General features: G+C 30.2%; 1 pseudogene; it reads right to left on the bottom strand.

The window, feature by feature from the left end:
• Positions 1 to 6,833: 6,833 nt before the first annotated feature.
• On the bottom strand, positions 6,834 to 12,045 carry LOC107411402 (phenylalanine ammonia-lyase-like; annotated as a pseudogene).
• Positions 12,046 to 12,848: the final 803 nt, after the last annotated feature.

The following is a 12,848-nucleotide window of genomic DNA, read 5'->3' as shown; positions in this document are numbered from 1 at the left end:
AAATATATATATATATATATATATATATATTTTTTTTTTTCCTTACATATTTAATATATATATATATATATATATATTTTATTAGATTGCCAAATTTGAAGATGTACCCTCCATTTAATTGTACTCCCACACATTCCAATCATACTTGCTAAAAATAATTATAATATTTATCTACAATATAATACTTTTTTTGTTTATTGGAAATGCAATGTAATACTTATTAATTACAAAATTTAAAATTAATGATCATTTTCAATTATAATTAATACAGTTAGCTGATAAAAGATAATTATAGAATCAAAACAAAAAGCTATAGTCATTTGTAAATAGTATTTATTTTATTACTATTTTATGTTGTTTTAATTATAGAAATGCCAATTCTTCATTTTAATGACTAATATTATTATCATTTTTCTTCTTTTCCATTTATTTTTGGTTAACTAATTTCTAATAAGATCTAAAATAATTTTCCTCTTTGCTCTTTTTGCTTTAAATTATGAGACTTTTTTTTTTGGGTAAATTTTTAATATGTTTATTGTGAATGTGAAATCATTGCCAAAATATTGAAATCATATTGTTATTAAAAAAAAAATAGAATTAGAGAATAATAATAATAATAATAATAATAATAATAAAGAACCTTATTCAATTTATTAAAAAAATTTCATTAGTTTGGCCAGTTGCAATATTAAAAAAAATATGTTATGCATATATAAACGTCCAAAATTCCAAAAAAAAAAAAAAAAAAAAGGTGCCATTACATTACATAACGTGCACTCTTGATGATAATTCATGGGTCCATCACTTGAAAGAATTATAATTTTTTGATACTATACAAATATTGTAAACTTTTAATTCTTTTGTTTCAATATGCTGTTAAGTTTTTCTGAATTATCTAAGGTACAGTAGGTTAAACCTGACAATTATTTATTAGATAGTACAGTTCATTTGCATATTGAGTATAAGGAGGCTACTGCGGGATGGAAATGGTTTGAAAATTAATGTGATGTAGCCTTTTGTTAATAGAAATTATAAATATTATTTATTTATTTAGTTGCTATAATATTTAAAATATTATAATTTTATTTTAAAATAAATAAATAAAAAATAAAATAATAAAAAATAGCATTCTATTGAAAGAATACGTTTTCAGACTAAAACTATGCATATTGAAAATGAAACAACCTTTAAAGCTTTATATATTCTCAACCATTGGATTTTTTTTATATAGCTACAATGTTTTCTATAATAACAATTATCTTTCTATAACTAAATAATAAGAACAAAAAAAAATATTCTTTAATTTTGTTTTTTTGTATCATTCGTTCATAAAATAAAACAGAAAGAGAGTGAAATATAAAGTTATTCGTTGTTTCTGAGAATTTGGAATGCTACTATTCTCATAAAGTAGTCGTTGTATTCTGGGAGATATTCGTCATCTATCAATCCATTGAGCATCAATATGGGACGAAAATTGTCTTAAGCCAAAAAATTAAATTTTTACCTCGACTAACAGGTTTTTCTATCATCTTCTTTTTGTATATGTGTATTTGATATTTATGTTTTTTGTAGTAGAAACCCATATCTAGTATAACAATCTTAAGACAAATTTTATGTATTTCTACTGTCAATTTTTCTTTGTTCTATAAGTTCATCCCGTTGGAAATTTTCTTGTTTTTCTTGTGCAATTTTCTAATCGTATTTGTGCATACTGTGAATTAATTTATTCATACAATCTTCTTTCTTTATTAATTTATTCAATTCTTTCTTACTGTTCGCCTTTACAAATTGATTAATAAAGTGTGCTCTGTTTTCTTTACTTTGCCATTTGAAACGGGTTGTGTACTCTGTTTTCTTTCAATTGCCAATTGCAACGTGTTCTAATTGCCAATTGAAGCGTATTTTATATATCTTCATTTATCATAAATAGTTATATGGCAATTGGCAATCCGATTCACTTATTATAAACAATTAACATTCATGTGGACTGAGTTATTTTCTTGTCTGGCTTTCATACTGTCAACGTAAACATATTTATTTGTACCTTCTGGTTTATTTGCCTTTATATATATAGCTTTAAATTAATTAATTTTTCCAGGTTTTATGCTTTCTTTCTTTAAATCAAGTCTTATTTGTATTATGCTTTCCTTTTAATTGCCAATTGAAACACATTACTCTCTGTTTCTCTTCTAATTACTGTTTTCTTTTGATTGGCACATATATATATATATATATATATATCATTCTTAAATATCTTCTTTCTGTTTCATCCGATTCACTTATTAGAATATATATATATATATATATATAAATATATATATGTATATAGTGTTTTTAATTAATTGGCAATTGGTTATATATATATATATATATATATCTTCTTTACTTGCTTTGATTTGGGTTTTACATTTATATAAAATATATTAATATTGTTTGGTAACAATTAGTGCAGACATTTTGGCTGAGTGTCAATTCTTATGTTTATATATATAATATATATAAACATTGATCCAAATTACATTCAATTAAATCAATTGTATACTTGGACCGAGGCTTTCTTATTATCAATGTAAAGATATATATTAAAATTGTTAAAATAATTTTTTTACTTACTCTGGTTTTAATATTTTTATACATGTGTATGTTATTTATGCGATATTTTATATATGTATATATATATGCCTATTTATGCAATGACCAATATTAGTTTATATATATATATATATATATAAAAAGTTGTGTAGTTTGTTTTAAATTTTGATTATTAAATCTTACTTTTGCTTAATATATTTTGGATATTTTATTTTGTGCAAAATTTTAAAAGTAGACTTTTTAAAGTATCTTGGTCTGTAACTTTTGTTAACAGACAAATGGTAAATACAAGCCAAAATTCTATTCCTGCTCATGTGAATCATGAAGAGAAGTCTGAAAAGTTTAATGGTGTAGATTTTAAAAGGTGGCAACAAAAAAATGCTCTTTTATCTCACAACCTTAAATTTGGCAAAGTTTTTGAATGAGAAATCTCCTATTCTTAATGAGAATGAAACAGACAAGACAACTGTAGCAGCCGTGGATGCATGGAAACATGGAGATTTTCTATGCAGTAATTACATCCTTAACGGTTTGGACAACACACTATATAATGTGTATAGTCCAATTAAGACTTCCAAAGAACTTTGGGAATGCTTGGATAAGAAATATAAAACTGAAGATGCTGGTATGAAGAAATCTATGGTTGGAATGTTTTCAGATTTCAAAATGGTGGATTCTAAAATAGTTATGAACCAAGTAGAAGAACTACAATTGATTCTTCATGAAATACATGCTGAAAAGATGACTTTGAGTGAATCCTTTTTAGTTGCTGCTGTTATAGAAAAGTTGCCACATTCTAGGAAAGATTTCAAAAACTATTTGAAGCATAAACATAAGGAAATGAGTTTTGAAGTTCTAATTGTTTGTCTTAGAATTGAAGAAGACAATCGAAGCTCTGAAAAGAAGATCAAAACTCATTACCTGGAAGCCAAAGCCAATGTGATTGAGAATGGACTAAAAATGGGAAGAAGAGAAAGCATTCTAGGCAAAATAATAGCCAAGGGAATGCAAAAAAATTCAAAGGGAAATGCTTTGTGTGCAACAAGCAAGGTCATCGGGCAAATGAATGTAGAAATTAGAAAGCACAAAGTAACTTCAAGAAGAACAAATCTCAAGCACACATGACAGAGAAAGATAAATTGTCAATTGACATAGAAGAAATGAACCTCGCTGCTGTGATTTCAAAAGTAAATTTGGTTTGTAATAACAAAAAGTGGTGGGTAAACACAGGTGCTACTAGATACATATGTTCCAAGAGGAACGTGTTTACTACTTATCATGACGTGGACAAAGGAGAACATCTCTATATGAGAAATTCCTCAACATCCAAGGTTGAAGGTTAAGAAGATGACATCCGGCAAGGAACTTACTCTCAACAATGTTCTTCACGTACCTGAAATAAGAAAGAATCTAATTTCTGGGTCTTTGCTTAGCAAAAATGGATTTAAGTTTGTCTTTGTGGCTGAAAAATTTGTACTCACTTAAAATGGGATGTATATGGGAAAGGGGTATTTGACTAATGGTCTATTTAAAATGAATATAATGACTATGGTAACTCCTATTAAAAATAATAAAGTTAACTCTACTACTTATATTGTGGAGTCATTTAATTTACGGCATAGTAGGTTAGGGACATGTAAATTATGATGCATTATGAAAATTAATGAACATGGACTTATTACCTAAATTTGAGATTGACTCTAATCATAAATGTGAAACATGTGTAGAAGCTAAATTAATTAGAACCCCACTTTAAACTGTGCAAAGGAGTACACAACCTCTAGAATTAATCCATACCGATACATGTGATTTAAAATATATACAAACCAAAGATGGAAAAAAGTATTTTATTACTTTTATAGAATATTGTACAAGATATTGTTATGTTTATTTATTGCGAAGCAAAGATGAAGCAATTGAAGTGTTTAAACATTATAAAAATGAGATAGAAAACCAACTAAGCAAGAAAATAAGAACTTTAAGGAGTGATAGAGGAGGTGAGTATGAATCACCTTTTGAAGAATTCTGTTTAGAACATGGTATCATACATCAAACAACCACTCCTTATTCAGCACAACAAAATGGTGTAACTGAATGCAAAAATCATGCTTTGAAAGAAATGATGAATTCCTTATTGCTTATGTCTGGTTTACCACAAAATTTATGGGGAGAAGCTTTATTGACTTCTAATTCAATTCTAAATAAGTTACCTCATAAGAAATTAGATAAAACACCATATGAGTTATAGAAAGGTCGAAAACCTACATATAAGTACATGAAAATATGGGGGTGTCTTGCTAAAGTTGCAATACTTTTTCCTAAAATGTTAAAATAGGACCTAAAACTATTGACTGTATTTTCATTGGATATGCACAAAATAGTAGTGCATGTCGATTTTTAGTGTATAAATCTGATATTCCTGACATACATGTCAACATCATTATAGAATTGAAAACTGCATCTTTCTTTGAAGGAATTTTTCCTTACAAAATAGAAAACATAGATAGTTCACTAAAACGGTCTCATAAGGATATGATTAATAGTAATCAAGCTCAAAGAGACACAAATGAAAGAAAAGAGGATGAACCAAGACGTAGTAAAAGAACTAAAACATTTAAGTCATTTGGTCATGATTTTATGATTTATTTGTTAGAAAATGAACCTCAAACCTTCAAAGTAGCTATGTCAACTCTTGAAGCTCCATTTTAGAAGGAAGCAATTGACAATGAAATTGAATCTATAATGCAAAATCATACATGGGAGTTGGTAGATCTTCCACCTAGTACTAAATCATTGGGTTATAAGTGGATTTTTAAAAGGAAATTAAAGATAGATGGTACCATTGATAAATACAAAACTAGACTAGTGGCTAAAAATTACAAGCAAAAAGAAAGCTTGGACTACTTTGATACTTATTCACAAGTAACTAGAATTACATCAATTCGAATTTTGATTGCAATAGCAGTTTTGTATAATCTTGAAATGCATCAAATGGATGTAAAAACTGCCTTTTTAAATGGAAATCTAGAAGAAAAGATCTATATGGAACAATCAGAGGGGTTTATAGTTCCAGAATAAGAAAAGAAGTGTGCAAACTAGTTAAGTCATTGTATGGATTAACACAAGTACCAAAAAAATGGCATGAGAAATTTGATAATGTAATGATGACAAATGGCTTCAAAATTAATGAGTATGATAAATGAGTATATTACAAACACACTCAAAAAGGGTATGTTATGATTTGCTTATACATAGATGACATGTTAATAATGGGTAGCAATATGGAAATTATTAAAGCTACTAAAAAGATGTTGACTAATAAGTTTGATATGAAAGATCTAGGTGAAGCTCATGTGATTTTAGGTATTAACATTACTAAGACATCAGATGGAATAGCTCTATCACAATCTCATTACATTAAAAATGTACTTGAGAAATTTGATAAGTATGATGGAGGTCTAGTAAAGACTCCTGTTGACATAACCTTACACCTAGCTAAAAATCATGGTCAAAATGTATATCAATTGGAATACTCCAGAATTATAGGAAGCCTAATGTATATCTCAAATTGCACACGACCAGATATAGCTTATGCTGTTAATAAGTTAAGTAGATTTACTAGTAACCCAAATAAAGATCATTTGAAAGCGTCAATTAGAGTTTTGAAATACTTAAGATATACAATGACATATGGGTTACACTATACAAGAAATCCTACTATGTTAGAAGGATATTGTGATGCTAACTGGATATCAGACATAAAAGACTCAAAGTCTACAAGTGAATATGTGTTTACACTTGGAGGTGTTGCTGTGTCATAGAAGTCTTCAAAACAGACTTGTATTACGAGATCAACTATGGAATCTGAATTTGTAGCTTTAGATAACGCTGGAGAAGAAGCCGAATGGCTTAGAAATTTTTTAAAAGATATTCCAAATTGGTCAAGGCCTGTGCCTGCTATATGTATTCATTGTGATAGTCAATCAGCAATTGGTAGGGTACAAAATAATATGTATAATGGTAAATATCGACATATACGTTGAAGACATAATACCATTTGACAACTTCTCTCTAACGGAATTATAAATATTGAATATGTAAAAACAAAAGACAACCTAGTGGATGCACTTAATAAAGGTTTGTCTAGAGAGCAAGTTTTTAAGTCATCGAGGAAAATGAGATTAAAGCCTAAATCTAATGAATCATCATAAATGGAAACCCAACCTAGCTGAATGGAGATCTCAGGGTCTAGGTTCAATGGAACAACGTAAGTATGTATGATTCACAAGAAATACTATGAAATATTCAAAGAGAAAATACTTCTTCCCATTTCTAAGGTGAAACGGTATTGCCTGCAGCGTGTTATTAGGATAAGCTATATTTTTAGTGATGTCTATATCTTGGAAATCCAAGTGAAATATGACAGGATATTTCTTATAGACAGTCACCTATATAAGTGTAGAAGTGGAGCCGCTTCTATGACAATTATAAAAGGCGTAATTCTCTAAAGCACTTATGAAAATCAGGTTGTTCAAAGCCAAAATGAACACAACAATGAGAACAAATTTTGTGCAAGAAAGGAATTGTGTGTTAGTTATTGTCTCAGTTTACATCAAAAGTTGACAATTCAAAGCATTATGCATATTGATCGATTAGTAAACTCAATAACTATTCACTAAGGAAGATTCAAGGCCAAAAGCTATCTATCCTAATGCAGTTTCTTTTCGTTGAACTCTCTCTAGTGTCTACATAGTCATCTTGCATTAATTTCTATTCATATGGGGATTGTAGGAATTTTGTGAATAGAAATTATAAATATTATTCATTTATTTGGTTGCTATAATACTTAAAATACTAGCATTTTATTTTAAAACAAATAAATAATAAATAAAGTAATAAGAAACAGTGTTCTAGTGAAAGAACACGTCTTGAGAGTGGAAAGGTGTATGTTATTGGAAACAAAGCAACTTTTAACGCTTCGTATATTCTCAAGCATTAGGTTTCTTCATATAAATGCAATCTTTCCTATAATAACAATTATCTTTTAACGACTAAATAATAAAAACAGAAAGAAATATTTCTTAATTTTGTTTTTTGCATCATTCATTCATAAAACAAAGAGAGAGTGAAACACAAAGTTTTTCATTATTTCTGATAATTTGGAGTGCTACTATTCTCATAAAGTAGTCGTTGCATCCTGAGAGACATTCGCCATCTACCAATCTGTTGAGCATCAGTGCGGGGTGACAATTGTCTTAAGGCCAAAGAAACAAATTTTTGCCTTGACTAACATGTTTTTCTATCATCTTCTTTTTATGTATGTGTATTTGGTGTTTATGTTTTTAGTAGTAGAAACCCATATCTAGGATAACACCATCATCGCATGATCAACAAATACTTGTCTCAACTTCTACATTAGAGGGTAATTTTTGCTACATGGATCATCAATGTGGGCAAAAATATGCTTCTGAACTACCACTTTAAGCAAATCCTTTTCACAAAACCTTAATGGATCAAGCTCTCCTTTAACTCCAACTGTTAGAACTTTCTTAGACAATTTGCTTACTATATTCTTCACTATGTTTTTCATATTTTCCTCCAAATACCTCAAATCTATTGCTTGGAAAAGAGCAATCAAGTACGTCGACGACATTAGCTTCAAGATTTCAAGAGCTTCAGTATTCTTTCTTGCAGAAATAAAACCCAATGAATTCACATCTTGGTTGTGTTGCTCTGTACTTTGCAAATGATTGGTTACAGGGTTAGCAAGAAACTGGATTTCTGAACAATAAGCTGCCATGGCTATCTCAGCACCTTTAAATTCATAATCCAAGCTTGGATTTCTACCCCCAGAGAGATTAGGCAACCCATCGTTGTAGAAATCATTAACAAGCTTTGATAATTGTGCAAACATGAGATTTCCAATGGATGCTAAAGCTAATCTTGTATTATCCATTGAAACACCAATAGGGGTACCTGGGAAATTTCCACCATGTAAAGCTTTGTTCCTTGAAACATCAATCAGTGGATTGTCATTCATAGAGTTAATCTCCCTCTCTATGGATTTTGTTGACCAACGAATGATTTCAATTTGGGGTCCGAACCATTGGGGGGAAGTTCGAAGAGCATATCGATCTTGTTTAGTCTTTTTCAAGGGATCCATTTCATGTAGCCTCTCTGCCACTTTCACATAAGAACTTCCATCAAGAATGTGCTCCATTATTGCAGTAGCTTCAATCTGTCCTGGATGGTGCTTCAGTTTATGTGTCAAATGGTCTGTAAATTCCAGCTTTCCTTGCATAATTTCAGCAAAAATCGGTAATAAAATTTCAGAGAATAGAGTTAGGATATTAGCTTCAAAAAGAACAATGGAAGCCAACCTTGAACCAACCCCTGTTCCATTAACAAGTGCCAAACCTTCCTTGGGTTGCAAGTCAAAGAATCCACCAACTATGCCTGCGAGTTTAAATGCCTCCCAAGCATTCAGGGGTTCAATGTTGGGTCCGACGACTATGGAATTAGGCTCGCCGGTCAAGAGGCCTGCCATATATGCGAAAGGAACCAAGTCGTCGGAGGCAGAGATGGAGCCCCGGAGGGGCAAACATGGAGTAATGTTGTGGTTGAGTAGCTTGGTTATGGCTTTCAGGATCTTAAATCTAATCCCTGAGTAGCCTTAGAGGAGGGTGTTGATTCTTACCAGCATTGCAGCTCTTGTTGCGGCCTGTGGCAGTGTGTAGCAAGCTTCTGATCCATTACCAAAGGTTCCAGCATTTAAGAATTTGTTAATTATAAGAAGAAAATTGTTTATTAGTTCCATCAATTATTTGTAGCAGAAGTTGCTTAATTATGTTAATAATAGTTAATTATCATGAGTTAATTATTTAAAAAATCTGAAAGATTCATAGAATTGGCTGCTACATGGGCTTTAGTTTATACTCTAAATTACATTAGCACTACATGAAATAGCTAGACTGACATTATTTGTCACAATAATTTACTTAAAGTTCATTTTACTTCTAATATTGTATATGCATTTCAATAATTTACTTAAAGTTAATTTTTACTTCTAATATGGTACAAGCATTTAACTAGTTATTACGACATAGTTTATATAAATTTATACACAAAACTTGTTATCCATTTAGAAGAAACAATTTTCTTCCTTTTATATATTAAGACCATTTAAAATTTGAACTCATATTTTCTAAAACATAATGAAGTTTATTATTGGATTGCCTCAACATCAAAATCAACAATTTTAGCACAATAGAACATTGATTTAAAAAAAAAAAAATTATAAACATTGATTATGAAAATTGATATTTTGACTTTTTGATGTGCCACCCAATTCCATATTCTCTTCGAACATTAAAAGTTTGTGTAATCCATGAATTGATTAAATCCCGGCTTTGTGGGTCTCTTTTGCCACGTGGCCACGGCGTGACATACCCAAATTTGGCTTCAACCGGCTCACATGTATAAGTATCAGCTACACGCACCATTATATTTTAAACAGCCCACCTAGTTCTCCTCACAGTGGTGATCACTGATAGAAATGACAGCCGAATTTATGATTATTAATTGGGTTTATTTAAATTTTATTAAAATTTTGAAAAATTAAAAATCTAAATTAAAAATATCAACACAGTATTTTACCTATTTATCGGCTACTAATTCTAATTAAAAATGGCATTTTGTTTTTTACAACTGCAACACTAAAAACTTGCATGCCTTGTTTTTTTTTTTTTTTTTCTGGCCTTCCCTTAATAAAATATATTTACTATTCATATCTACACCTAAGAAAATATTAACAACTGGTAGAAAATAGTGATCCATCATATCTGTTTATAGTAGTTGTGGATTCGATTTTCAATAGTTTTATCTGTGTTTTGGTGTGGAACAATCGGATAATAATAGACTAGGTAGTTAATGAATTCTCACAGAATTGAAAAAACACGACTACTAATGGTTTATAGTTTTCAATTATGATGAACGGATGATATCTACCAGAAAGTTTTTTTTTTTTTTGTCTAAAAAAGAAATTATTGGAGTAGTAGAAAATTTATTGTAAATAAAGCATGCATGTCCTTTAATAACACAATTTTTGTTAGTAAAGTCACTATTTTCAATATCAAAGGTTAAAAGTTTGAAATGTCAATTTTGAATATAAAAAATGAGAATTTCTAATTGCAATGCAAAAATAACCTAAAAAAATTATATTACTATAATACTTTTATTATTTTTTAGCATTCAAAATAAATCACCATGTTAGAAACCTTGGAACTTCTTCCGGAGCCAGGCTGTGGTTATCAGGTTTTTTTTTTAGCAACTACTATCTTGAATGATAATATTGGATCTGAAGTGGATCATTCTTTATTTTTCACGTTGTTGTTAGAAACAAATTAGAGAGTAATTATTGAAGCGAAAATAGTGTCAAAATGAAATTGGTTATTTAGGATCTAGAAAATTGAGAAGTTTCAGGAAGAGCAAAGAAGTTATTGTATCAAGTTTTGGGATTTCTTCTTCTTCTTCTGGTACTGACGTTGATGGCCTTTATTGGATAGTTAGAATTCTTTTTTTGGAAAAAATTACAAAAACTGTAAAACTTAACAAAAAATATATAAAATAAAAAAGGAAAAAGCGGAATCAGAGAATCACTGGAATTCTGCTGAAGAATTGGAGGCTATCTCTAGCAGATTGCCAAAGTGGTGACTGTGATTGACTACTTCTTCTTCTTCTTCTCTTTCTCCCTTTCTCTTTTTTTTTTTTTTTTTTTTTTTTTTTTTTTTTTTTTTTTTTTTTGGAAGAAGAAGAAGAAGATATAAAGGGAAAAAGGGAAATTGGAAGGATATTTTGGTAATTTACATGTTTTTGATACTGTATATAGATTTTTTTATATTGAGAAAAGAAAAACTTTTCTATAAAAATAATAACTATAGAAGTTTCCATTTTAAACCCCTTAGTTAGGACCATAATTAATGAAAAAAAAAATGATAAATGTAAGATAAAATAATTTATTAAGTTACCTAATGAGCTCATTCTGTAGAGCACTTCCCTGCTTGGTCCTTCTATGCGAGGTAGCACCAAACCCAGTTGTGACCCCATAACTATCTGTCCCTTTCTTCATACTCTCCATAACCCATTCACTACTAGCTTTCACCGCTCCTTTAGCCGACTCTTGGAGCTCCACTGTCACACCGGTGGCGGCATGACGAGCCGCCACCGCAGCCAGCTGAGCCACAGTCAATGTCTCACCTCCAAGCCGGACTACTGGGTTCCGATATTCCCTCACCATTCGCTTCACTTCCTCCAAATGGCTTCCCTTCATGGACTCAGCCACTGAGAACCAGTTCAGTGGGTCTTCATGACAAGCAGCATGGACATTTGGTTCATTTCCATTCTCCATTTGGTTTTTTGGCACTAAAAGGAAATGGGGGTACTACTACTGTTTGGTTGCTGTGCAAATGGAAGAGAAAATGCAAATAAAAAAAAAATGGAATAATAAATAGGGGTTGGTCCAGCGGTAAAACTAATTAAACTAATTACGAATTTGTTTATTTAAATAGAGAGGAGAAAAGCTGGGGTGAGTGCTGAAGATCCTTATTGTCAATGAAATCCGAGGGCTAGGGATGTGTCACGTGGAGGACGTAGAAGCAACAAAAGCTGCATGTTTGGGCTTTACTCTTCAAATGGGAGGAGGAAGGGTGGGATTGTTTGGTTGGGTGGCCCGTCAACGTCTTTATTTCTATTTTCTTTGTGTGACCCATAAATTAAGTTGGCAAAAACTGAAAATTACGTTATAATCCTTGGGGGATAAAAATGTAATTTGAGAACTAATTTTTCATTAGTATACTGATTAAGTTTGCTAATGTAATATATACATATATATATGTGCGTTGAAAATCAGTTTGCTAATATACATTGAAGCATTGTTTCCGAAATTTGGCACTATATTTTACTTTGACCATATATATCTAGCTAGCTACAGCTTTTTAACTTAGGTTTCTTTTGCGTTATAGCTACAACTTTTTAATTTAGGTTTCATTTGATAAGGCACTAGTTTTTGGTTGTTTTTGTTGTTGTAGTTGTTTACATATATATTTATATATATAGGAAAAGACTATGATACGGATCATCCATATGCGGATCCGTACCAAAGTCGATAATTTAAAAAAAAAAAAATATCGGCTTTACTATTACTTATACAGAGCAAAACCGATACTTATTTTTAAAAGCGTCAGTTTTGGTATGGATCT

This window comes from Ziziphus jujuba, chromosome 10, assembly GCF_031755915.1.
Source record: "Ziziphus jujuba cultivar Dongzao chromosome 10, ASM3175591v1".
NCBI lineage: Eukaryota > Viridiplantae > Streptophyta > Magnoliopsida > Rosales > Rhamnaceae > Ziziphus > Ziziphus jujuba.
This window is presented reverse-complemented; position numbering and strand designations above follow the sequence as displayed.